The sequence below is a fragment of the Panthera leo genome, chromosome A2, assembly GCF_018350215.1.
Source record: "Panthera leo isolate Ple1 chromosome A2, P.leo_Ple1_pat1.1, whole genome shotgun sequence".
Classification (NCBI taxonomy): domain Eukaryota; kingdom Metazoa; phylum Chordata; class Mammalia; order Carnivora; family Felidae; genus Panthera; species Panthera leo.
In genome coordinates this window covers 69,741,248-69,767,803 of record NC_056680.1, presented here as the reverse complement: position 1 = coordinate 69,767,803, position 26,556 = coordinate 69,741,248, and the positions used below count along the sequence as shown (strand labels likewise).

The 26,556-nt window shown below is 43.0% G+C and overlaps 1 protein-coding gene and 1 non-coding gene across 2 annotated transcripts in view; both read left to right on the top strand.

Moving 5' to 3' along the window:
- The window catches only part of HECW1 (HECT, C2 and WW domain containing E3 ubiquitin protein ligase 1), a 401,044-nt gene that overhangs the window by 352,615 nt on the left and 21,873 nt on the right, over positions 1-26,556 (top strand). The window lies entirely within an intron of this gene.
- On the top strand, positions 1,170-1,254 carry TRNAQ-UUG. The gene has a single exon. It is a non-coding gene; the product is annotated as a tRNA-Gln (tRNA).

Below are 26,556 nucleotides of genomic sequence, written 5' to 3'. Positions count from 1 at the left end.
TCTTATGAGGGGTGATGAGAGTGAACAGCAAAGCCCTAGAAGGAAGACTGTTAATTTTCACCCAGAACATGAAATAAATTGCTAAAGACACTGCAAATTTACTATCAATTGCAAATTGATGTAAAATCCAGTAATTGCCTTCTGAGGAAACCCTAAGGTAAGTAGACACAGTTGAATGTTGAAATTTTTACTAAATATTGAAAACTCTACTAAAATCATTAGTCCTTGCTGGAGGCTTCTTAGAGGTATTTGTGGGTTTGAATTTTTTTTACTTTGGACCAGAGGTTTTAGCACTGTGGACGTCAGCTTCTGCATCTTACTGGGAAATAAGGCTGTTGGGCCAGGTGCTCTCTGAGCATCCTCCTGACTTGAAAATCCAATCTCTCTTTTGTTCTCTTTTATTGAGGCATATTACCACTTAGATGTGTAAGAAGATAAGCATCAGTCAACACAATGCAATTCTGTGGATGAGATACCTCAGATATGGGTATTAGAAGTCTCCAAAAAGCCACATAGGACATCTAGGTTGCAAGCTTTTTCCTGCTGTGGCACCACCACACCTGGATTGAAAATTACCCCCACTCTCACTGCAGGTGCTCCTGCTGTTAAGAGGGAAATGAGTCCTGGAAACTGCAGATGTGGGTTCTTATCTGGCATTGCTTGTTTATCATGTGTTGCAGCAGCTACTGGCAAAGGGAATTCCTGGGGTGATACGTGGCCTCCTGGGCTCAGAGCCCTGATCCCCGCATTTTGGTTTACAGCATCCGAATAACTCACCTCTGCTGAAGCTTCCAGCTATTGCACACGTCCTCTCTCTCCAAAAACTCTGAGCTCTGAAGTTCTTGAGCTGAGGCAGCATTGTGTCTACATCAAGTGTTTGACATAAGGGAAGAACCAAAGGTTGCCCTTTGTTGCTCCTTTTCCTGTAATTTATCAATGAGTGGATGTTGAAGTCTGTGAGGCAGAAACACAGAGACAGGGCCGGTGGAGCAGGCAAGTGGCCCTTAAGGGGACTTATGACCCTGACAATTGAATGCCAGCTCTGACTTAGGTCATATCAGGCAGGGTTCATTCCAACAGTAGAGAGTGCTGTAGTGCCCGTGGCACAAGAGTACCTACATACACAGATTATACTGTGAGCATGAAATTTAAGACGGTGCCTTAGGGGCGCCTGGGTGGCTGAGTCGGTTAAGTGTCCGACTTTGGCTCAGGTCGTGATCTCGCGGTCCGTGGGTTCGAGCCCCACGTCGGGCTCTGTGCTGACAGCTCAGAGCCTGGAGCCTGTTTCAGATTCTGTGTCTCCCTCTCTCTGACCCTCCCCCATTCATGCTCTGTCTCTCTCTGTCTCAAAAATAAATAAACATTAAAAAAAAATTTAAAAAAAAAAGACGGTGCCTTAGAAGTCATGAATGAGAATGAGCAATCAATAAATATTTTCATCAAATATGATACCACATATGACTATGCTAAGGTATTATGGGGATGCTTCATGAATTTAGCAATTATAAACCAAGTATGTACTATGTGTCAGGATAATATAAAGATGAAATTGTGGAGTGGGAGTGGGAGAAGCACAAGAGTAGACCAACAGCTACGCTACAGTGTCCTAAATGCCAGGTTATACTTAACGTGCATGTGCATTTGTGTGTGTTAAGTCTGGGGTGCATATATAAGCCCGAGAACTGTGCTAAATCACAGGAAGAAATGTCTCACTCCACCCAAGGTAGGGGGTGGGGAGTGGGGAGTGAACCCAGTATATCTTATAAAAAAAGGGGATGATTAATTGCACCAAGTCTTAAGGAACAGTTGAACAGGAGACTCAGCAGAGAAAGGGAGAGAAGACCTTCGCAGAAACCAAAATGGGAAGTAAGAATTGAAAAGCATGAAAGGGAATGGAGCCTTCAGCAAGCAGTGAAGACAGATCAGAGCAGAGAATGACCTCGGGGTTGTGGTGGGAGGTGAGGCTGGGGACGGAAGGGAGAGGCAGATGACCCTGTATGGAGAATGCTGTCACCGGATTTGTGGTTTTGAAAAACAAATCTTGCTATAGCATGGAGACACATTTGAGGAGGTAAGGCTGGAAAGAGCAAGGCTAGCTATAAAGCTGTTGATGAGTCAAGGGGAGAAATAGAGGTTCAAACTCAGGCAGAGGCAGCATCTGAAAAAGGAAGGGACTGACTTCAGGGACATCCTGGAGGGAGAAGAGATGGAGCTAGTTTGTTCACGGACAGAATGTAGAGGTGAGAGAGAGAGAGAAGTATAGCATGTGTCTGGAGTTCCCGGTTGGGTGGGCTGATACTGCTAGCTGTAACAGGAGTTATGTGAAGTAAACAATATTTAGAGGAAAGATGAGGAATTCACTCTTTTACAGGTAGTTTGCAGTTTCTGTTATAAAGACAGATTGATGTATTATGTAACTGGAACTAGAGCCCTGGTTGGCAGGAGAGCATCTGGGCTAGAAATTGAGGTTTGGAAGACAGCCGAGTGACTTAGCTGTGAGAGGAGGTGAGAGCCCGCAGAGCTTGGGTGGAGGGCCAGCAGAGCAGAGGACCGCGGTGAAGTGGACAACATGGATGTGCAAGGTGTGGGCAGAGTCGCGGGTCCCTGAAAAAGCTAAGAAGGAATGGGCAGAGAGCTGCGCGCCTAGGATGAGAGTGACAACAGAAGGAGCAGCCTGGTGGAACAGGAGGTGCTCAGGGGAGACCTGCTGGGGCAGGGAGAGGAGGGCTGGAGGGGTGGAAGCAGAGGGGGTGTGCAGGCAATAGAAGGGGAGCTCCAGGGCTCCAGGGCTCCAGAACATATGATTCAGTGAACAGAACTGAGGTCATCAAGGAAGTAAGAGCGTTGAGATGACCAAGGGAGCCGCATTTGGATGGTGGCACAGGGTCACGGGGTCAGCTCTATGGTGGCATTATGGGGACTCAACATTTTGAAGAAAACCTTGCAGTTGAGCATGTTTTCGTGCAAACAGGGAGTGAGGCTACAGATGGAGGTCTAATGAGAAGCACAGAAGACTTGCTGGACTTGTGACCTGCTCATGTGCTACATGAGGGTGGCCTCAGTCACCTGCCACTGGATAAGGTGGCTGGCCAACTGCCCAGCCCCTGCTGTCAATCTGGCTGGTTGCCCTCTGCTCATCTCTGGCACAGAGGCGCTAAAGATGCTCTATCCATGTGTGAGTTACTTCACTGCAGTGAGGAAGGAAACTGGCTATTCGGGGATATTGCAGGCAGTAACAGAGTTCTCTGGATGGCTCCTTCAGAAAGGTCAAAGGCCCGAAAATGACTGCCCTGGAGGTGCTAGCTAACCTCATCTCCCCAAAGGAAGGGATGTGAGGACTTCCGCCTGAGGACGTTCCCAGTCTCCTTGAGGATATTTACTGTTTAGCTTGGAACAAAATTGCAGGTAGCTTTCTGAGCAGCTAGCAGTCTACACAAAGCTCATTCAGATGAGTTCCCTGTGGTGCTGCACGTTGCACAACAAATTGTTATAAAGTGAGCAGGGACCTCTCCTCTGATGTGAGGCTGAAGCTCTGAACCTCCAGTCCCTCTAGCCCTGGGCTGGTGGAGACAAGGGATGCAGAACCAGCACAGGCGCCAGATTGTATGGTGAAATTCACGTGGGTGTGGGCAGAGTCGCGGGTCCCTGAAAAAGCCCTGAAATTCAAACTCTTCTCTCATCCTCACCTTGGGGGTCCTGGGAGCAGGGAACAGGTTTCCTTTGGGCGGTCATGGCCATGGCTGAGCAAACCTAGGCACTGGGGCACAGTTTGCTTTAGCTTTGGGAGGGAAACCTGGGTTGTGGGCATCTCAGCCAAATGGTGATGCTGCAGCTATCCCTTCGGGGTATTTTCCTACGAGCCATCCTTGTGTCTTGTAGCAAATGGTTTTACAAAGAAAACTGAGCTCCCTCAAGTGCTAGGTTAGCTCTTTGGTGGGCCTTATACTGAGGGGCGCCAAGGAGGGCTCACACCTTGACGTCACTCTAGGCCTTGCACAATGTGTGGGCAGTGAGTGGGTACTGAGGCCCCCGCCCGAGGCTTTGTTACTGTCACCCTTGCAGCCAGGAGGTTGACAACACTGAGGAAACCTGAATCCTGAGTTCTCAAATCTGATGGCCCAAGCAGGTGCCACTCCCCCCACCCCCAACCTTGGGCAGAGCTGTGGCTGATCTTAGACCTAGGTGCAAGGCTCTCCTTCCTTCCTTAGTCCCCAGGACATTTTATCCCACCACCCACATGCGCAGTTAGAAAGATGATTCTTGATGTGACCAATACATCACACCTAAGAAAACAGATCATAAAGATTAGGAGACCCATCACGGTCACAGCCTTGACTTTGTAAAGCTGGAAATTGTTCCTGATGCAGAACAGGCCTGTGCAGGGGTCTGCCAGGGAGGAGGAGTGACTCCCTCCTTTTCACTATATACACCAGAAATGAAAAGTGAGAAAATTAGTCAGCTTTGCAGGATTCAAACATCACCCAGGCTTGAAATGTTGCTCAGGTGTGGCTGGAGGAGGCATCCTTGCACTGGTCACTTTTTGCTCATTTGTTATTCTAGTCTTTATCTTTCTCTGGCCTTCTTCTGTGTCTCATACTCTGTTTTATGTGATTCCCCCCTTGAAAGTAAACTCCATTGGAGCAGAGACAGATCCATCTTATTTTATTTTAGCACACACCTGCTACTTTGAGGTGTTTGAAATAACATGTCTTTGAAGATTGGCTTCATAAATGAGTATTGTTCCACAAGCCACACCTTCCTTGTACCAGGGCCATTAATATAGAGGGCTCATACCTTCCATGTGCAATTAATTGCTCAAAAGTCACACTTTTTTTAAAATCATCTATGGTTTTAAAGCTCTTACAATGTCAGCAGTAAACGCACATGTCCCCTGGGAGCTTTGCACTCTGCTCGGTGCCCAAACTCTACCTGTTACTGACAGAAAGCCTCCATCTCTTCTCACACTGCTCAGGGCCTCTCCATCAGTCACTTGCAGGCCAGGCACTACCCAAAGAGATGGGCAGAGGGGCCTTCCCTGCAAGCTCCCACCTGACTGCAGCCACTTGAAATTCTCTGGCTCCTGCTTGCTAATTGTGGGCTTCACATACACTGGAAAACAGCCAGGGAAATCCAAAGCATATATAGAAGGGTATATGGATTCCACTTGCTTCCCTTTGTTTCTAGTCAAGTGTCAAGAGATCCCAATATGAATAAATACAGTGAGGAATCTATATATACAATTACTAAACTAAAAAAAAAATCCAAGTTTTTGTCATAGCCCTAAAAGGATGTCTTGTAATTGCTGTTTCTTTATTTATCTGTACCACTGACTTTCCAAGGTGATAAGGATCCTGTCAATCAGCAGTGATAACACTCATGACAAGCAAGAGAGAGCAGATGGAGTTAAAGCCCTGTTGGTCCTCTCATGGGACTTGTGGTCACAAAAGACATGAGTCAGGCAGAGACTGGCTGGAAAAGAGTATCCTGACACTTTCTTCCATCTTCCAGTCCCATCAGCCAAACCAACCATAGACCAGAAGGCAAGAGATCTCCAGATTTTGTAGCCCATAGCAGCCTGTCCCAAGGTCACCATGCAAGGCAAGGAATGGTGGGAAACCCATGAAGGTGTAAGGCAGGGATTAAAAATAACCAGAAGAGCTTCTACAATTCAGGACTTTCAATCCATCCACTAGAGTTATTACCATTTGCTAAACTGTATATCTACCGTATGTGTCTTTGACTACAAAAATCTCAAACTAATACTACAAATTCCATATCTTACTTCTTTGATCATGATTATTCCATTTGCATAGTAGTGAGGTGTTCATATGCTGATATTTTTATTCTTTTAATCTCTATTGTATGCTGATTTTATGTCCCTGGAGATACAGAAATTAATATAAAACTAAATAATAAAGCATCCATTGAAAGCTTACTAACCATGCCAGGCAATGTTCTAGACATTTTTGTATAACAATACTATAACCCGATACTGAGTATCCTGATTTTACAGATGAAGAAAATAAGGTACAGACATAACCAAAGTCACAGAGATAGTCATCAACTAAGTTGGGATTGGAACCCAGGCAACCTGGCTCCAGCATCAGGCTCTAAACATCATACTAAGGCAAAGGCAGGTACTTAATAAGGCAAATTACAATACAAAGTGATAATTGCCATATATACCTTATTATGCACATATCACATTGTATGGTAATTGGTATTAGGTATAAGGAGCTTTAAGAATGAGTGGGAATAAGGGACTTCCAGATAGAGGTCCCAACATTCACAGTGGGGTGGAGGGGTGAACAAACACGTCAGTTTGGTGTGGATGCAAAATGAGACATAAGGAGGATATAAAGGCATCCTCATGTCCGGTAGGAAAGGGCTTCTGATGGGATTCCAGGGAGTTCAGATTTTATCATGAAGATGACAATGTAATATTTTTAGAGGAATGTCTTGATCAGATCTGTATTTTAGAAAGTCAGCTCTGGTTATAAGTAGTTGATTTGGAGTGGGTGATGGGGTGTCATTTAAGAGGCTGTTGAAATAGTTCTTTCAAAAGAAAATAAACTAGGGCAGAAACAGTGGTAATGGAAAGTTATTTCAGAAGGATAATGAACAAATGATCAACACTTGATGTTGGATTATAGATGATGGGGGTTTAAGTATATGAAATTTCCCACTTGCCAAATATGATGTATAAGAAAATATCAAGTAAGAAATTCTCATAGATTTTTGAATGGAAGCAACAAAACTATAAATTTGCAAAACTCCAATCTTATTTTTGTATCTACTATAAAGTATGAATGGTGAAAATGCATATATTTTCAGATTATTATGCTTGAATAGTAAAGATTCACATTCAGCTTAAACATCTCTAAAGGCCTGATCACTCAATTTAAAATATCCCATCCATTTATAATTCTCCAACTTAACAGCTTTTTATAGTGACAGAATTTATTGCTATATGAAATAAGGCATATTTATATATTTAACTTATATACTTATAATTCATTATTGTTTGCCTCTCCCCCTAGAATGTAAGCCCTGTAAGACCAGGGTCTGTTTTCCTAATCACAATTTGGCACTCAATAAATATGTGTGGAAGGAAGCAAAGAAAGAAGGATGGAATGGAGGCAAGAAGGATGGATGGATGGATGGATGGATGGATGGATGGATGGATGGATGGAGTAACCCTCAGTTAAAAATCCTTTGCTATAAGAATTTCAATCTCATTTTAATTTTTAATTCAGAATACTTGGGATTCAGAACAAGTGCTTATTTTTGAATGTCATTAAAGATTCTACCAGTTGTCCTCTCTGAAATTACCACTAGAAATTCTTTTTCTGTCTTGATGATTCTAAGTGCCACTTTTCCCAGAGCAAATCTAAGATGCATTGATGTCTAAACAATTGAAATAGGTGAACACCTTCTCTATTTTGAGGCCACATGCTGGAGTGTCAGACACACTCTGTTTTAAGTATTATCATGCATCATTTAAGCAGTTACTGTGGTATGAGTCACTCTTTCCATAGTTGTCAGCACAAGAAGAATTTTCAGAAGCCAGGTTTCAAATCTGACACTGCTTAATCAGTTTTTGTGCAACAACTAGAGTCCATGTGGTCATTTCATGTCAGTAATGGTGACAGATCTAACATTATCAGTGTCACAACCAGAAATTCTAGGACCTCTCAAGCGAAAATCTCTTAAAGCCTTTGCCTCTACCCTGACCTCTCTCCCTTTCCAAGCAGACACTACTTGGGTGGTAAAAATCTTCTGCTTTCAGGTCTTTAGCAAGGGGAGGTTGGGGGGAGGAGGGAGGCTCCTTTGAACATGTTTAGAGGTTGGCCAAGTGGGTATTAAGTATAATTGTAGAGTTTTATGGAACTTAAGAAGTCCTGGATAACACACTTTAAATATCCCTTGCTACATGTGCAGAGCCTTGAATTAGTAGTTAGAAACCACAATGTCACAAGATCCCATTGGATGTCTCCTGGCCCTTCAACCTCCCCTTACAGAAGGGGTCCCTCCTTACAGAAGAGGTCAGTGTGTAGTTTTCATTTGAGTCAAGGATCAGATGAACTCCCTTGCCCCAAGTCATCCAACAGCAGTCCCTAGGATCTTTCCTAGACCAAGAGCTTCACGGCTCTCATCTATGACTGAATCTGAGTAGCCCTCCCAACAATGCCCTAGAGTAGCTGTGGGGCATAAATCAGTTTAGATAGAAGTCACCATTCAGATGTGCATGACCAGTTGTGACTGTGTCCATTTTGTTCATCTCTTAACCCAGCTTTCTTCAGAACTTGTGAGAAATTTCTGGAAAAGTTTCAAAACCATTAGAAAGAATGCTCCCTTTGAACACTTGCATTATCCGAAATAGACCTGAGGATTTAATATATGTACTTCAATTCAGCTGGAAAAGAATGGATTCATTAGTTAGTGATGCCAATACAATTAGCTGTGCAACAACAAAAATAGGTTCAATTTCTAATTTGAAAGCATATGTAAAAAAATGTAACAAAATTTCTTCAAACCTCAGTAATTCAAACCTCTAGATATTCTAGAACATAAACATTAAAAACATAAAAGAAACTCAGAAACCTTGAGTGGTAGAAACTTTTAAAATCATTATTGAAACCCTAGAATCTATAATAGAAAAGATATATTTGAATATTTAAAATTAAAATACTTTTGATGACAGAAATACCATAAATAAAGTCAAAAGGCAAGCTTTTGATTTTGAGATTGCAAATTTATAGTATGGATTTCAAAGAGATCTTACAACTTGAAAGGAAGAGGGAAGACAATTCTACAAAAATCAAAGGAGACCATGAAAAAGCTGTTCAGAGAAGAGAAAATTCCAAATAATCAAAAAGCCAAAGAATTTCAATTTTACTGTCAATTTTATGGCCATGGGAATGCAAAATAAAGTAATAAAGATTTATCACTTCATAACTATCAAATTGGCAAAAATTAAGAAGTTATATTATCACTTTTGGAAAGGGATATGGGTAAAAGGATACTCTCATGTATTACCAGTAGGAACATGAATTATTACAGCATTTTTAAAAATGCAACGAATGATATATACTAAAAATGTAAAACCCAATATACCCCTTTGGCCCATGAATCTATCTCACAGAAACAAAATCACAACTATGAGGACTCCTATAGTAATAGCTAATATTGGGGCACCTGAGTGGCTCAGTCGATTAAGCATCCAACTCTGAGTTTAAGTCCTGCATCAGGCTCTGCTCTGTGAGCTGCTTGGGATCCTTTCTCTCCTTCTCTCTCTGCCCCTCCCCTGCTCACTCTCTCTCTCAAAATAAATAACTAAACTTTAAAAAATAATTATAATAGCTAATACTTATTAAGTGCTTATTATGGACCAGGTATCTTTTAAAGGCTCTACATGAGTTACACATCTTATTATGATCTTCTATTTTACAAATGAGGGAACTGATACTCAGGTTTAATACTTTCCCAAGGTAACACAGCTAATAAGTGTCAGAGCCAGAAATCAAACTCAGTCCAGCTCTAGAATGTAGACTTTTAACAGCTGTCCTGTGCTGCCTAACAAAACCAACAAGGGTGTTTATTTCAGCATCCTCTGCAAAGACACGATGTAGAAGCAACTAAATGTCCATCCTCAGGGACTGGTTAACTTCATTCCAGCAGATCCACATTGTACAGTGACATGAGGCAGCAAAGCACTGACATAGAACCTTGCCAGATGATGAAGGGGGATTTCTTCAAGATATGTAGAGAGAAGAAAGAAGTAGAAAAGTATGAACAATAGGATCCAAAATTGGGAAACATTGATGCAAAACCTATGTGTGTATAAACACAGATATATAAATATAAATAAATTAGTATGTGATTATAGGATTTATATGAAAAATGCGGGAGGATACGTCTTAGTCAACGTGAGTCACAGGAGATGAGGTGAGGAGAGAGGAGCCAATCGAGCCAGGAGAACACAAAACCAACAACAATAAAAATTTATCTAAAAATTACATGTGTGTAATTTTTAAAAAGTAAATTCCTAATAGCTAAAATGCCATTTGCTACAAAGGGCTTAGCTGATTATTGGAGGGAAGCACGTCTCAGGCATGAATTCCTCTGTGCGCTCCCATTCCTGGGCACTTGGTGCTGGGCACAGGGACGGCCCCGCAGGGAGCCTCCTGGGGCATGTTGTAAGTGCCATGTGTACATGTGCTACCTTGCCTCTCCCAGCCTGGTCTCCTCCTTTCTCCACCTCATTCTGCCACCCCTCCCCCTGTCACTCGGCACAAAAATCTTCACTAATTCCCACTGTCTACAGAATGAAGTACGGCTTCCTCAGATCCTCAGGACAGCCCGAGTTCTGAGACCTCTGGCCTTAAGACACCATCGGACTCCCCTGGCCAGCTCCTACTTTGTCCTCCCCCTTCATCTCCCCGGGGCTGCACTCCACTCCCTTCCACTCCCTAATGTTCCTCTGTCCCTCTTCTTTCAGTCACAGGGGTCCATGTTTCACTGGCCCTTAAAGCCCATGTAAAATATTTTGTGGTTCCTTCCTTATTGCTCTCCTGAACTTTCTTCTGAAAAACAACTTCATCTTCTCTTGAGTTCTTTTAGAAACAAAGGCGTTCAAATACTTTTAGCTGAAACTTTGCTTGCCAATGGAATTCGTGTTCAATCCCAGTACCCAGAACAATGAAAGCAGAGCCTGTCACCTCCAGGAGCAGAGTGGCTGCTTACCTGCGCACTCAAATCCTTCTCCTTCCCTATCTCTATGCGTCTGTTCAAAAGAGTTTGAAAAACACTGCTCTGGGTGCCTCCTGCCTGCATTTCTCTTTCCATCTCTCCCTGGCTCCTTGCATTGTAAAGATCTGTGATAGTTCTGAAACTGGATCAGGCAACCCCCCCTCCCCCACCCCCATTGTCTTTGTTTACCCTTTGCACCCAGCATGGTTTCTGGCATGGAGGCAGCTCTCCAGTTCCTAAGGCAGGGTGCCATTCAGCAAGGGTGATGACATCAGAGCCAGGCAAACACGGGTATAAATTCCTACTCCAGCTCTTCATTGCTGTGTGAGCCTGGTCTGGTGTCTTACCCTGTCTGAATCTCAGCGTCCTTGAGATAACAGTGCCTATTCTGCATGGTGGTTGTAAAAGTACTGAGTAAGTAATAGGCACCCCATATGCATTTAAATGTAGATGCTATTTTTCTTTCCTTCACATTTTACAGGGACATGAGAAGGTGCTAGAGAGAGCTAGAGTGCTTCCTTCGATCTGATCCGCAATTTCTCAGCCTCAGCACTGTTGACATTTGGGCCAGATAATTCTTTACTGTAGGGACTGTCCCATGTGCTGGAGAATGTTTAACAGTGTCCCTTGCCTCTGCTCACTAGGTACAGTTGCACCCCATCACCACCCCCAGTTGTGACAACCAGAAATGTCTCCAGACATCACCAAATGTCTCCTGGGAGGCAGATGTCTCCCGGTTGAGAACAACTGTTTTAATGTTCCCATATGGAAAGGGGTTCGGAAGAGATTAAGTGTCTTGTGGCTGAACCAGGGCAGCAACATTTTTGCAGGATAAAGAATATTTCTGCAGGCCTATTTTAGTGTCATAAAAACACAGTCAACATTGGAACAAGTCACCTATTAGACATCTCTGGCTACCTGAGCAGCATGACTCAGCCTCTGAGTGGGGACCAGGCAAGAACCTCGGTGCAGTCAGGCCCCTAACTCCATGCTCTGCTTCCTTCTTGTCCATCCAGAAGGGAGCCTCCCACCTACTGTAATCATTTGCTTCCACAACCACTGCCACATGGACCCAGGGGCAAAGATTAGAGGACATCCCTCTCAGGGATCAGAATACCAGTGGAGTCCCTTGGGAGGGCTGCAGGCAGCCGGTTCTCTTAGGCTGAGTGCTGTCATCTACACCACCGGCTACCCTGTCCCTTCTAGCAGGCCTACAGCTGCACAGGAGGGCCCAATACCATGCCTCAGTCTTCCTCTAGACCAGGAGGGAGCAATTACAGACAAAACCACCGGTGGAGATGCCAGGGCCAAGTGCAGCCCAGGATAAGCTGTGGAAATGGGAGACTAGCTTGGGGCCAAACGCTGAACTCAGCTAGCAGGAATGTGCACCAAACAGGGAATGAAACAATGGTGGGTGTGGCACGGAACAAGGAACAAGGAAATGTCACCCCTCTGGGAGGACTAGGAGCTGCAAAGAATCAAAACCTCACTTTCCTAACACTTGTTCCAGAACAGCTCCGTAGCAGGGATATTATTGTTGTTGCATTTGCCCCTGATGTTTGCAAGGTGTGTTCACTTTCCAAAGGGAGTTCTGCTTCCGTAAGTTATGGGGACGTAATGTCCAGCATAGAGAATAGAATCAGTAACATTGTCATAACTTGGTATGGTGGACAGATGATAACTAGACTACCGTGGTGAGCATCTTGTAATGTATAAATTTGTAATGATGTACCCCTGAAGCTAGTAGGATAGTGTATATTAATTATACTTCTATTAAAAAAATTATTTTAGCAATCAATGGCCCTGAAAAGTGTCTCTTTCTGGGAGCCTAGCGGTGTGCAGCAGCTAGAAGCATGTAAGGAGATGATGTAAGAAAAGAGGCAAAGACTTGACTTCTAAGAGAGAGCAGAAAATTGATGGGACAAGAGCCCTGAAGGGACAGGAGGAAAGACACTGTCACACGAGTGAAGAGAGAATCTTTGAACCCGGGACAGCTCCCACTTCCTGGACAGAGGGAAAGAACTGACTAGTGGAGGCTGCAGATGCACACGTGAGGTTGGTAATGTGTAAAGGGGATTAGCTTTGGCAAAAAGAAGAACCTTCCTATTTATCGGGGTGGCAGGTGGCACAGACAGATGTGTGTGGCTGCAGGTAAGTGGCCTGAGGGGAGGCCAAGCAGGTCACTTTGTACCCTCTGCTTTGAGAAGAGACAGGGCTTTATACCCCATCCCTTCTCTGATGTCTGTGCTGAAAGCACAATGGCTGATAACTAAGGCAAAACTTCACTTCTTACTTTCAGACCTTTTTTTTCCCATTTAAAAATAAATAAATAAAAGGACGAGGGATATGAAGCCCATGGTTCTCTTTAGTTGGCAACTGCAGAACTTGTTCTAAATGCAGATTTCCAGAACCCATCCACAGAGTCTCATCTCCAGGCACCCATATTTTAACAAGCACCCCAGGGAGTCTGATGCCAACAGAAGGGTCGCCACGCTTGAAGAAACACTGCCATAGATGCTGGCAGCTTCATGAGCCCTCAGAGACATGGGAAGAAGAAAGCTAGAAGTTCATGCAGTTTTCACACAGAGTAATGAAATCACCACAGGCAGAAACAACAGATTTTCACTCAATTTACCAAAGTGTGAGAAGTTAGAAAACATAAAAATCCAAAAACGAAGGCAATGATATTTGGTAAAGCATAGAAATGTACACTGTGTGGGAACATCATAAATATTGTATGCACTTAAATAATGAGGTTGAGAAAGGATAATTATGTTTAATTAATAATTGTTATGAGCATAAGGAAAGAGGAGTATCTTTGAGATAGGTTTATAAAGTAGAATATATCTTAGCAATTACAAAGGCCTTTTCATCTTCAAAGAACCTATTAACATTAAATTACTCTTGTTTTTAATTCTCCTGTGTGGTAGGTAAGCAAATGTTAACATTATTATCCCTTATTTGTAGAAGGGAAGAGAGGAGTGCAAAAGTTGTGACATGCCCATTGTAGACCTAAAATTGAAAGGATTTAAAAGAAAAAAAAAAAAAAAAGTTCCCACTGTAGAGAAGATCTGGGTTTTCAGGCTGTTATTTTGCTCCAGCTCTCCTGTGTGCTTACAGTATTGGAAAAGAAGTTATAGCAGATTTTGTATGATCAATCATTGGTGGAAGGGTGGAAGAAACTCCTTGCTGCACAGGAAGGAGAGATGCCATTTACTGTTCTCTTGATTTCCCTGGTGTATTGGGATTTAAACTGAGGAATGCTTCTGAAAGAATCAGAGTTAATTAATTTGACCAGACTATTTACATTACCTGACTGCATCATATATATAAAATGGGGATTAAAAATTATGCTTTGATTATATGACTCAAACTCTTTTTTATGAATATATTTATTATGGCTTGATTAAATAAATGATAATTGATGCTGCCCACCTTAAATATTTGCTTTGAGCACAAAGAAAAAGGAGAGCATTCTAGTAACAATGTCAAGCCCAAGGATAAATTAGAATATGTGGCCAACATCATGGCTGAGAATCCATAGGCTTGACTCTTTCTAAGTATAAAAATTGACAAAGTTGGAGCTATTGTTTAAGTCACTGAAAGATGCACTTTCCATGAAATTTGTTCATTTTCTGATTTATTTAAATACTGAATGGAATTAAGAGAGTCAATAGCACCTTGTCTATTGAGAGAAACTGAAAGAGACATAAGTTATGTGAAAATATAGAGGTTTATTTTCTGTTTAGCCTCAATCTCATGAGATGAGATGTATATTCATGGCAGGGGGAAGGGTGGAGTTTGGCAGCAACAGAAACGGGAGTGAACAAAGGGTTGGGATCAATATGAACCACCTAGAATGGGTTTCCTAAATTGAAAATAGTAAAGCTGTTTGAGAAAAAGTGTTGAGAATGGCATTTGCAGAGGTGAGCCAGGGACAGATGTTTAACCTTAATCAAGTTGAGAACAGGATCAAGGGATCCAAGTGATCTGAGGAGGGAGATCATTGGTTTCTAAGGAAGTATCTAATATGATCCAGGAGACAGACCCCCAGGCATAGGCTGGGCAGATGCCTTGGGACTTTGGGATCTTTAAGGGCAAAAAGGGCAAGAAGGGCTTCAAGTTTTCAGATGATGAGTAACAAATGTAGACCCCAAAATTGGCTTTCCCTACTGTCCAGGTTCCTAGGGACTTTGTCTTTATATTATAATCTCAAAGAATATCAACTAATTCTATCATCTAAAGAAAAGTACAGTTACTAGATAAATCTTCAAAACACTGAAGCCAAATAAAACATAGTTGCAAGCCTCAATATCATATTTGTTTATTATTTTGTTTGGTTTATGTTTCCCATACTCTCCCTCTATCAATACAGTTAATTCAGAACCAATTACTTAAGTAGCTTCAAGTCACCCTGCTTTCCTGGTTACATCGGTACATGTGTAGAACTTGGTGTTGTCAGAGCCACTGTTATTTTGCCACTCACATGAAAATTAAAGAATGTCACTGTAGTTGAGGCTTTCAGTAATTCTAATAATTTCCTGAACCCTAAGTCGCTAGATAGTATGCTCCATGGGAACTTGGGAGCCTTTTCTGTTGTGTTCATTCAAGTAGGCCAACAACCAGCCAGTGCCCAAAAATGGTAGGTACCTCATTATGATTTTTCGGAAAGAAGGCAAGTAGGCCTAATAGTTGTTTAGGCAATATCAAATTGATTATTTTTTAACCTGAGTTTTAGTGAAATATTGTGCATTGCTCAATGAGTCATAGGCAAGAGAGGGACATAACGTTTAAAGGGTCAGTTAGGCATTGTGGATTCTGCTTAGAGCACAGCGACATTGCTATTCCTATATTCTCTGCTCTGTGTAGCTCAGATAATTAAGATTTTTGAAACTTAACTTTCCTAAGTTACTCAGTTAGATGAGAATATAGCAGATTTGAGAGTATTTTAGTGATCCAGCAAGCAGCCCTTTTCGGCCAACTTTTCTGCATAATTCTGGGCATGGAACTAGACTCCATGTCTCATTCAAAATTAGATAAATTTTGTTCTTTCATAAAATTAAATATTATGACTTTAGTGGATCAACTTACAAACTACATAACAATATGCTTATTGAGAATATACAATATGCATTCCAGAAACCTGAAGAAGAGGATTTTTGGATTCCATATTTGTGCTCAATATTACTTTCCTAGGGTTGCCATACCAAATTACCACAGACTGGACATTCTTAGTCCGGAGGCCAGAATCCCAAAATCAAAGTGTTGGTAAAGACATGCTCCCTCTGAAGTCTCTAGAGGAGAATCCTTTCTTACCTCATTCAGCTTCTGGTGGCTCTAAGCACTTTTTGGCTTGTGGCTGTCACTCCAATCTCTGTTTCTGTCTTTTTGTGGCCTTTCCCCTGTTTCTATGTCTTGTCTTCTGTCTCTAGTAAGGACATTTGTCAGTGAATTTAGGGCCCATGTAAATAATCCAAGTGATCTCATCTTGAGATCCTTAATCATATCTGCAAAGACCCTTTTTCCAAATAAGTTCACATTCCCAGATTCCAAGGTTTAGGAAGTGGATGTATATTTTTGGGGGGCACCATTCAACCCACTACAGACACAGATAATTTGCATTATATACTTCTAGAAGAGATTTCTCTAAAAAGAAGTCGTTCATTTGGCCACCATGTTGAGGAACAAGCAGCCTTGTTCTTACTCGTTTGCTCCCTGCAAGGCTGATATTAATAGCGGGCACTTGGCAGGCATCAGGGCTAGACACTCATTTTAGTTGCTAATTAGCAATCAGAAGATAATATCCTGTCATTATCTTGTGTTGGCAGAGTCTCTTTCGTGGCAGATAAGGAAAATTTCAAGGTTTCTCAGCAACACTGTTTCCTCACACATGGCGCTATGAAAACCAAATAAAAATGCCTCGCATATGCAATATTTAAACAACTTTGGCAATATGAAGGAGGGGATTCTTTACACATTCCTTGAAACATTATGTGAATAAAGGTGGGTGTAGAGAATAGACCTAACTTCCCTAACCCCAGAGGCCTTGACCTACATTGCACTTCATCCACCTGCTCCCATAATGGCTCTCCCAGACTCATTATCACCCAGAACTGTGCCATATTTGAAATTGAAAACTCTAAAATCCCACCATCAGTCATTCTAAAGCCAGTGTTCCCACCTCCTCCCCCTATCACAGCTGCTCACCAAGTTCATTTGCGCCTCAGACTTGCCATCTCCTTCCCATCTGGCATGGCTCCCTTCACCCCAGGCCTCCATGCTTACACTCCATCTGATGGGCAAAACGCCACCTTGGTTCAATGTCAAAACACACTCTCCCACATTCAGTGCCAGAGCTGTCTCCTGTACCTCTAGAACCAAAGAAAATGAAATAATCCTGAGAAATGTTATAGTCCTAAATCACACTCTTTGACCTCAGCAGGTTGTACAGCAAAGCTCACCAGTCCTTGGACTGATGAGTCTTGCATTCCACTGGCCTGAAAGCCCCTACCAACCAGACTTTTTCACTTTGGGGAGATGACTTCAGATCCTACTAAGGTAGAAACACTGAGGTGACCACCTCAAGTTCCCACCCCAGCTACAAATTCCCAGTGCTGACACCTTCTCGGCATTGCCCTCCTCCTGTTCAGGACAGACCCTTCCACTTAGGCTCTGGATCCATCTGCTTCCATCTCCTCCACACCCTTGCTCCAGCAATTTTCTCTTTCTCATCCATCTTTATAGTTTACCTTCTCCCCCTGGTTATGACTCCTTTCCCTCATTCAATCTCCTACTGAATCTGATGTCAGTATCAGATCAGTTTCATCACCAAAACTGCCCTTTCTATGAGCACCTAATCAACAAACCCAGTGAACGATTATCAGTCCTTCCCTTAATGGAAACTTTAACTTACATATTTTTTACATAAATAAACATATATAATTTTATAATATCAGTATTGTGCATTCATTGTAAGAAATTTAATTCACATAAGGAAATATCTCCACACAGAAGTAGGTACTATTAATATTTTGTCTCAAGTCCTCCCATGATATTTTATAGGCGGTTGGATAGATGGGAAGATAGATATAATTCTATAAAAATATAACAATAGAATCAAAGTTTATAGTTTTATAAAGTTCTCTCCATGTTACAATATGAATTCTAAAGCTATTTGTAGCCTGACCTCTCTGTTGAGCTGCAGACTCTTTTATCCACATACCTACTAGACATCTTTATCTTGATCCTCCTCCAAGTTAGCATCTAATCTCTCCCATGAACCACCTCCTACCATCCTTCCCTTCTTCTACTCACATAAAGCTCCAGGTCCTGACATTTTTACCTCCAAAATTTTTCTCACAATGACCTGAACATACTTAATACACCCTCCTATCTGCCCTCCTCAAGTCTACCCTCCATTTGACTGCAGACTGATTTCTTAAATCACAAACCAAATATATCACTCCCTTGCTTGAACCCTTCAGTGGGTCCCCATTCTCTATGATTTAAAGGCTGAGTTTATTGGCGTGGAAAATAAGACCTTGCAGGACCTCCTACTTCCTCTTTCTTCAGCCTAATCTTGCCCCTCCTCACTCTTTGTGCTCTAGTCATCATGAATTGCATGCGTTTCTAAACACATTCCATTCTATTTCCTACCTCTTTCCTCACGTGATTTTATTTTCTTGGAAACCCCTTCCCTGCCTTAAAGTGATCTAATTTCTACTCATTCTTCCAAGCTTACCTCAGTCATCACTTCCTCCAGGAACCCTGCCTAGATTTAATCCCTCCCAAATCAACAAGTGTCCTTCCTCTGTGTTTTCACACACCCTGTGTACTTTTCTACAGCACATCTCATGTGGCAATGAAATGCTGCATTGTTATGTCTCTCCTCCTACTGTCCTGTAAACTCTTCAGAATGAACATTTACCTTTGTCATCTTTCTACACACTTCATACATAGAAGGCACTCAGTAAATTTGTTGAAATTGGAAATTCATGAACACACCATAATTTCTCTCATGTGAAAAATAAACCCAAGCCTTCTTTGGTGTCACACCCTTTTCCACCTACCACTCTGATTTACTGCTCCTCTTTAGGGACACATTCATATAGAGTATCTGTGCTTACTTTGTCCACTTCCTCTTCTCCCATTCTCTCTAGCTAGCCTTTCCTCCCCTTTACCCCCGTGGAAACAGCTCTCATCAAGGTTGCCAAATCCACTGGGCAACTCTCAGACTTCCTGTGACCTGATCTCAGAGGCACTTGACACAGTTGGTCTCTGTCTCCATCCCAAAACATGTTCTCTTGGTTCCTCTCCAACCTCATTGCCATTTCTTCTCAATATATTTTATTGTGCCTCTTCATCTTTCAGATCCATGAATGCTCAGCCCTTGGCCCACCTCTCTATCTGCATACGCTTCTTTGGGGAAATCCTATCCAGCTACATAACTACAACTGCAACCTACATCCTGCTGACCCTTACATTAATATCTGCAGCCAGGCCCTGTTCCCGGAAGTACTGACTCATTGGTACAGCTGCCTACTCAACAGCTCTACCCAGATATTTAATGGGCGTGACAAACCTAATATGTCTGAAAGAGAACTCTCAAGTTTTTCCTGCAACTTTCTCTTCTGGTGTTTTCCGTCTTGATAAATGACACCACAATCTACACAATCGCTCTGGTCCAAGATCATGGAATGTCTTTGGTGCCTCTCTTTTTCTCACATCTCCCATCCAGTCCATCAACAAATCCTCTTGGCTCTATCGTGAAAATACATCCTGAATCTGACTTCATCGCCTCCACTATCACAACCTAGTGTAAGATACCATCATCACCCATCTGGATTACTGCAGGAACCTCTAAACTATTCTCTCTGCTTCCACTCTTGCCAGACTCACCTCTCTCCACACAGCATCCAGAGTGATCATTTCAGCATATCAATCAGTTCATTCATAGACCCTACATGAAATCTCCAGTGGATTCCTGTCACACTTTGGATAAAATCCTAAGTCCTTACCATGGACTGCGCCCTGGGTATCTCTCCAAACTCATGTTCTACCATTCCCCCTTTGTCTGTCTGCGGTCCAGTCACACTAGGCTCTTCTCTGTTATTCAAACAAACTGTATGTGTCCCCCTTGGACATTGCTGTTCCCCAAGCTTATAATGCTCATTCTCTTGGAGGCTTAATTCAGATCAGGTGTCATCTGCTCAGAAAGAATGACACAGTCTGGTGCTCTTGGAAAGAATCATTCTTCCCTCCCATCGGTTCCCCAAGAGAAACCTAGAGGCCAAGTTCCTGGTGGGAGTCTAAAATAACATCTGGTGGAGTAGGAAGGTATACTTAGAGATTCTAGGAGTACTGAACAACTGCCCAGGTATTGCAGAGTAGAGCATAAAGCCTTAAGATTGGTGAACCTCGTTGCCTCAGAAGGTCCAGGAGAGGCAAGTGGTGCCTATGTGTCAGTTAGAAAGGAGACTCTGATCACCTAATTGGATATTCTTCCCCTGAGAGGATGGCTTTGCCGCCACGTCCACCAAGGGACATTGAGCAATGTCTGGGGACAATTTGGGTTATCACAACAAGTACTGGCATCTAGTGGGTAGAGGCCACAGGTAGTGTCAGACATCTTAGAGTGCATTGGACAGCAATAGTCAATAGTGCTGCAGTTGAGGAACAAGTTCTATTCTTTTGAGACCTCTTAAAAGACCTTAACCCCACAAGTCTGGTCAATTACCAGTGACCTAAGGCAGTCAAGAAAGTAGCAGGAATGGAAAACATGGTTTCTGCAGAGAGAGCCTTCTAGAATTCAGCTGATACAAACCACCTGCTGTCAAGTCTGCAAGTGTTAGGCAGGGCACAGGTGGGTGCAGTCACAGAGTCACAGCTTGGAAAGGAGGCCATTGTGATGGTGTTCTGGGAGCATTCTGGCATGGGTGTAGTTTTAGCAGCCCTATGGCCTCATTCATTGACTCAACAAAATGATTTTGAGCCCCTCGGATTTGCCAGTACATTGTTGCTTCTGACAGGTGTTTTTGCTCCAGGAGATGCTGTGGCATTTGGAAGAGGCCTCCAAAGTCTGAAAACTGTACTGGATTTGGGGCAAATCTCTGTTTCCTGCCAGATGTTCCCACATCTACTCCAGTTGCTATCCCCTCACCAAAGGCAGCAAGAGCCAAGCATGTTATAACCAAGTGTCCAGCCTCTTTACTGTTCTCAATATACTGATTACTCAATAATCTGATTACCTTTCTAGGCAGGAAGGCCAGGAGATGGGGTCAGCTTTGGGTCTTTCAAGGCTGAAGCTGATGCAAGGGGCCTCTATGATGCTGAGTAGTGTTGCATCAAAATATCCAGAAACCAGAGTCACACAGAGGGAGACTGAAGGCTTACTTATAAGTCAAGAAGAAAATGAGAAGATCACCAAACCCAACGACACCTTGAGACAATTATTAGGGGGGCAAGTTTAATGCCAGATACATACTACAGAATCTTTTAGACTTAGCATATTGCCTGGATAGTGCACTGAGGGTTTTATTCCATTTTTATATCACTTTTATATAAAGGGATTAATTAGAAGCCTTTTAAGAGTGTTTCGTTTCACTTTCCAAATTGTCCTTCCAAGGTGTCATTTGGTCTTTTATTTTCTTCCCTTGGCAAGCCGTCTGCTTTCACTACCCTAAATTCAGCCTGTGAACAAGAAATTCCTCTCCTAAACTTCCTGACTAAATTTTTTGCCATTGCACAAACTGTTTTTGTTTAAAGAATCAGTTGAAAAATACACTGTGAAATCATTACATAATACCTTCCTGCTAAAACATGCTCTCACGCAAAGTTCCATTGGGGAGATTGAAGAGGGAGAGGGGGAAGGAGGAGGAAACCTGCTATGTCGGCTTCTTGGTGTAAAACATTCACCACGTCTTTCAATACATTGCCTCAGTCACCTAGTCTCCTCTGCAGTTCAGTCTTTCTTGCTTTCTTCTTGACTAGAGACCTGCTATCAATACTGGGAATGTGAGCAATTAACCTAATCAACAGGCATCAAGTGATATACGATGTTTCAGAAATTTTCAGTAGGCTTGTTTAGTTGTGCTCCGCTGGGATAAAATCAGATGATAATTTTTAATTCATTTCAATAAATCATGCACTGTGACGCCTGAATGCTATGTGTAAACAGAGCAAAAGCTTGCGGTTCTGCAGCAGCAGCAAACAGCAGACTAGTCCACTGGCTTAGTCCAATTCTCATCCTTCAATCCAGCATGGATGTACAGCCCTGGGGTTCTGAGCCTGGTATAAGGGATCTACAGATCATATGTATTAAATACCCAGGTAGACTGACCTCCCCTAGTCCTTGGACAGAGTCTTTTAGTGTTTTAGCAGTTGCTCTATACAAGCGGTACCATCATGACCCCCATTTTGCAGATGAGTAAACTAAGGCTCATGGATGCTCAGCAGCTTGTCCAAAGTCACACAGGTCAGAAGAGTTAACCTGAGGCAGCCTGACACCAGAACTGACAGTTTTTTCTTTCCCACCAAATTGCCTGTTTTGAATTATTAGCAAATAGCCCAGAGAGTAATGAGTCAACAAACAATAATACATTCAAGGGGAGTCAGGTCTTTGTTGGGCCTTTAAGCCATGTGGGAAGATGTGCTAGAAAGTGTGAAACTCCATTACCTTTTGAACTCACTAAAATGTACAAAATGCAGATGGAACTGAGATAAATCCGTGCCAGTGACATTGGTTCCTTTTAGATCTCCTGCCATAATCTCCCTCCATGTCTTTATGAGAACAGAGGCAACTCCGTTCATCCTCCAGACATCTAGTGAGGTATTGAGGAGGCTGTTTGAAGACTGACATCTGCCCATTTCAAAAGTCCTCTGATGGTCCCAGAGTTAACTGGCTGCATGCTGCCTCCCCCAATACCTGTGAGCAGATGGATAAAGATGAGAAATACTTATGTTTCCATCAGAGCAGGAGGGGCCAAACCAAGTGAAGAACATTTATGAAATTGTAATACTTTGCCAGTTTACTTAAATCTCACGATGAAAATCTATATTTGCAGATATGTGAGGGCCTCTGAGCTGTCCTGTGGTGTGAAAAGAGGACGCTGCAGAGGAGCAGGAGTGTCAAGGCAACCCCATAAACACACACAAGTGTGTCTGTGCTCATCCAGGGATATGCAGGGGAAAGACCCATCAGGGTGAAAGATGTCCCCCCATGCAATGGAGTTGATGTGCTTTTATTTGGTATTTTCTATGTTGTTCATATTTTTCTTTACACTCAAAAATGCCCAATTCTGTTTCGTTTGGTTTGGTTTGATTTGGCAGGAGGGTAAGTGTCGATGACGCCAATAACAGAAACTTGCAATGCATGGAAAATCAATGCATGGGAAAGAACTAGGGTCCAAGTGCTATTTCTACAAATCACAAAGTTGGTGGGGTTATGTCGATAAGTCTGCTTATAAGCTGTGCATATTCTTCCCCTGAAGGAAAACAGACCATTCCTTCTTACCAGTGAAACCTGTTGTTGATTGGCTCTCAATAGAAGTGATTTTTTTTTCTATTAAATATAGAGTTCTTGGTATTTTGCTACATTGATCATATTTTTGTGGTGTCTTGGGTCCAAATGGGTTTCTGTGGATTCATCTCTGATCAGTAAACAAATAGGAAAAATGGCTTCTGTGTTTTTAAAAAGTCAGGAATATATCTTAAGGTGCTGGCATATCTGAATATCCTGGGTAGTTTTCATATTATATGCAAGGTGGAGCTAGAGGGAAACTCTGTCTTCCCACAACTTGAGGATTACTGATGCAAGGAGGCCCCACTCCTGACCCATCAGAGTGCTGTATCCTTCAAGTAGCTGGAATGGAGGAAAGGTTGAGACCCACCATCTGGTACAAGGGGAAGGGCCCCTGTGGGACCTGCCCTGGTATAGCTGGTGTGTGGATTTAGACATGCCTGGTACATGCAGTTGAGGGAGATGCCTTGTCTCCTCGTGTCCTCAGATATCTCCATGCTGTCTTCACTTGCATCCTCTGATTCACCTGGGGTCCGAGGCCCCTCCTGTGAAGAGAAGTTGAATGGTGTCCCTCAGTGGAATTGAACACATGTGGACATGTCTGATATGCTTGCAAAGGGAAGCCAACAAAAAGCAAGTGTGAGCAGGGAATCTGGGGTCCTCAGAAATAACACAGCTCAAGAGAAGCAGAAAAATGGCACAGCAAGCCCGAGTGGCCAGCAAGCCTGAGCTGGAGATGTGAATGAGGGGTGGTAGCTGCTCCCTAGGCCCACCATGGCTTTGCCAGCCTAGGAATTCAAGGACAATGAATGCACTTCAAAAAGAGTCCCAGGAAACTCTCAGGTCCCCAGAAACTGTGCTGTGAAGTCCCTCTACCAGAGCAGGTCAATACCGAGGAGCTGTTTCCCTACCAGCAAAATAAAAATGAGCACAAGCCTCTTCGAAGCGTAGATCTTGGGCAGCAGCCTGGGGGTCGATGGCAGTGGCACCAGAACATGCAGCACATTAACTATCTCTGGGATTTGCTGAGATCAGTATGGTTTTAAGAATGGCGGCCCAGCAAAGAAGGAGGAACAGGGCCACACCCCGAGAGCTAGGCTGGTCTGCAGTATCCGATGAGACTCCTTATGGGGTCCCTGAGGAGGAAGGAAGGACAGAGGCCCTGCAAGTTCACTCATGGGGGCTCTGCAATGGGGGCTTGAGGCCTGGATATTAAAGTGACCCATGCATACTCACAGGCAGGGAAGGCATAATCTCGTACTTCTGTAGCAATTTACTTTTTTTTGTTTGTTTTTAATGTTTATTTTTGAGAGGAACAGAGCATGAGAGGAGGAGGGGCAGAGAGAGGGAAACACACAATCGGAAGCAGGCTCCAGGCCTCTGCGCTGTCATCACAGAGCCCAGCACGAGGCTCGAACCCACAAACCGCAAGATCATGACCTAAGCTGAAGTCAGATGCTTAACTGCCTGAGCCATCTAGGTGCCCCCTGTAGTGACTTACTTTTATCTGTCCTTAAAACTGTTTGTGCCAGGGTGCTGGGTGGCTCAGTCAGTTAAGCGTCCGACTTTAGCTCAGGGCATGGTCTCGGGATCCGTGAGTTCAAGCCCTGCATTGGGCTCTGTGATGACAACACAGAGCCTGGAGCCTGCTTCGGATTCTGTCTCCCTCTTTCTCTACCCCTGCCCCACTTGTACTCTCTTTCTCTCAAAAATAAATAAACATTTTTAAAAAACCCATTTGTGCCAAGTAACTTAGATCAAAACAAACTTTTTTTTTTTTTTTTTGCTTAAATTATGTGCACAGTAGGGGCACCTGGGTGCCTCAATCAGTTAAGCATGGGACTTCAGCTCAGGTCATGATCTCACAGCTCATGAGTTCGAGCTCTATGCTGACAGCTTAGAGCCTGGGGCCTGCTTCAGATTCTGTGACTCCCTCCCTCTTCCTCTCCCTGACTCACTTTCTGTCTCTCTTTTTCTCTTAATAAATAAATAAGCATTAAAAAAAGAACACTTTAAAATAAAAAAATAAAATAAATTATGTGCATAATTTCTTCAATTATTAATACAGAAGTAAAGAGACATAATTTCTTTCCATTTCATAATTCCTACACATTTGTAACAACACATACAATCACTCTCCCAACAAGTAATTGTTCAAGCTAAATGAGATAAATAAAGGAAGTGCAGGATCACTAGAAGATGTTTTCTCATAAATGAAATTAAGCACCATGGCAATTCATCAACTGGTAAAGGCGGCTTTCCATTCCAATCTATGCTTTTTAAGCTATTGTTTTGGGTTTGAATTGTACAGTTGTATCGTGCTTTACACAAACTCATTCTAGATCACAGTTCATCACTCTGGAATATATCTTACCATATGTATTTTGGTCTGGCTATGAGCCATCTTGTCTGTGTTTATGCAAAGCCAAACCACATTATCATAGATTGCTTGCACAGCTACAAAAAAATATCTAGAGCTTACTAGTGGCCTGCATCAGCCTATACTGTGAAACCAGTATAATTTGGTCTTTAGAAATTCCATCTTATGGTCTACTCCTTTCAAAGCAAACAAACAAACGGTCTATTGGTGGTCTGCATTGCAAGTCCGCTGTGCTAGAAACCATGCCATCTGCCACACTCCATCTGGTCACAGCCCTTTGTTGAGAGGTAGGCAGTGGTGATCTTTGCTGCACAGTGCTGAGCAAGACACCAAACCCTGAGATATCCTCCCCAGACCTTGCTTTCCTGATCACTTACAATTGATCCAAGGTGAGCATCCAACCTGAGTTGCAACAAGCAAGAAATCGTGCTGGAAATTTGGACCTAGGACAAAGAGACTCAAGTTGCTCTTGAACTCCAGGATGAAAACCATGAGAAGCGCTGATGGCAAGAGAGAAGAAGGGAGCAGATGTGCACAGAGAGGAGCCAAAGGGAAAAGGTGGATGCAGAAGGGAGAAGTCACTTGAGTCCCTCATTTTTCTGATGCCCAACTGCATTCCTGACCCTGGATTCTGTGAGACACCACTAGGGACTTATAAAGAATTTCCCCTTGGCTTAAGCTAGTTGAAGTTTACTTAAACTGAAATATTTCTAATTACCACAAGTTGGTGTTGGAAGCCCACATAAAATAAGACAATGAGGGGCGCCTGGGTGGCTCAGTCGGTTGGGCGACCGACTTTGGCTCAGGTCATGATCTCACAGTCCGTGAGTTCGAGCCCCGCATCGGGCTCTGTGCTGACAGCTCGGAGCCTGGAGCCTGTTTCAGATTCTGTGTCTCCCTCTCTCTC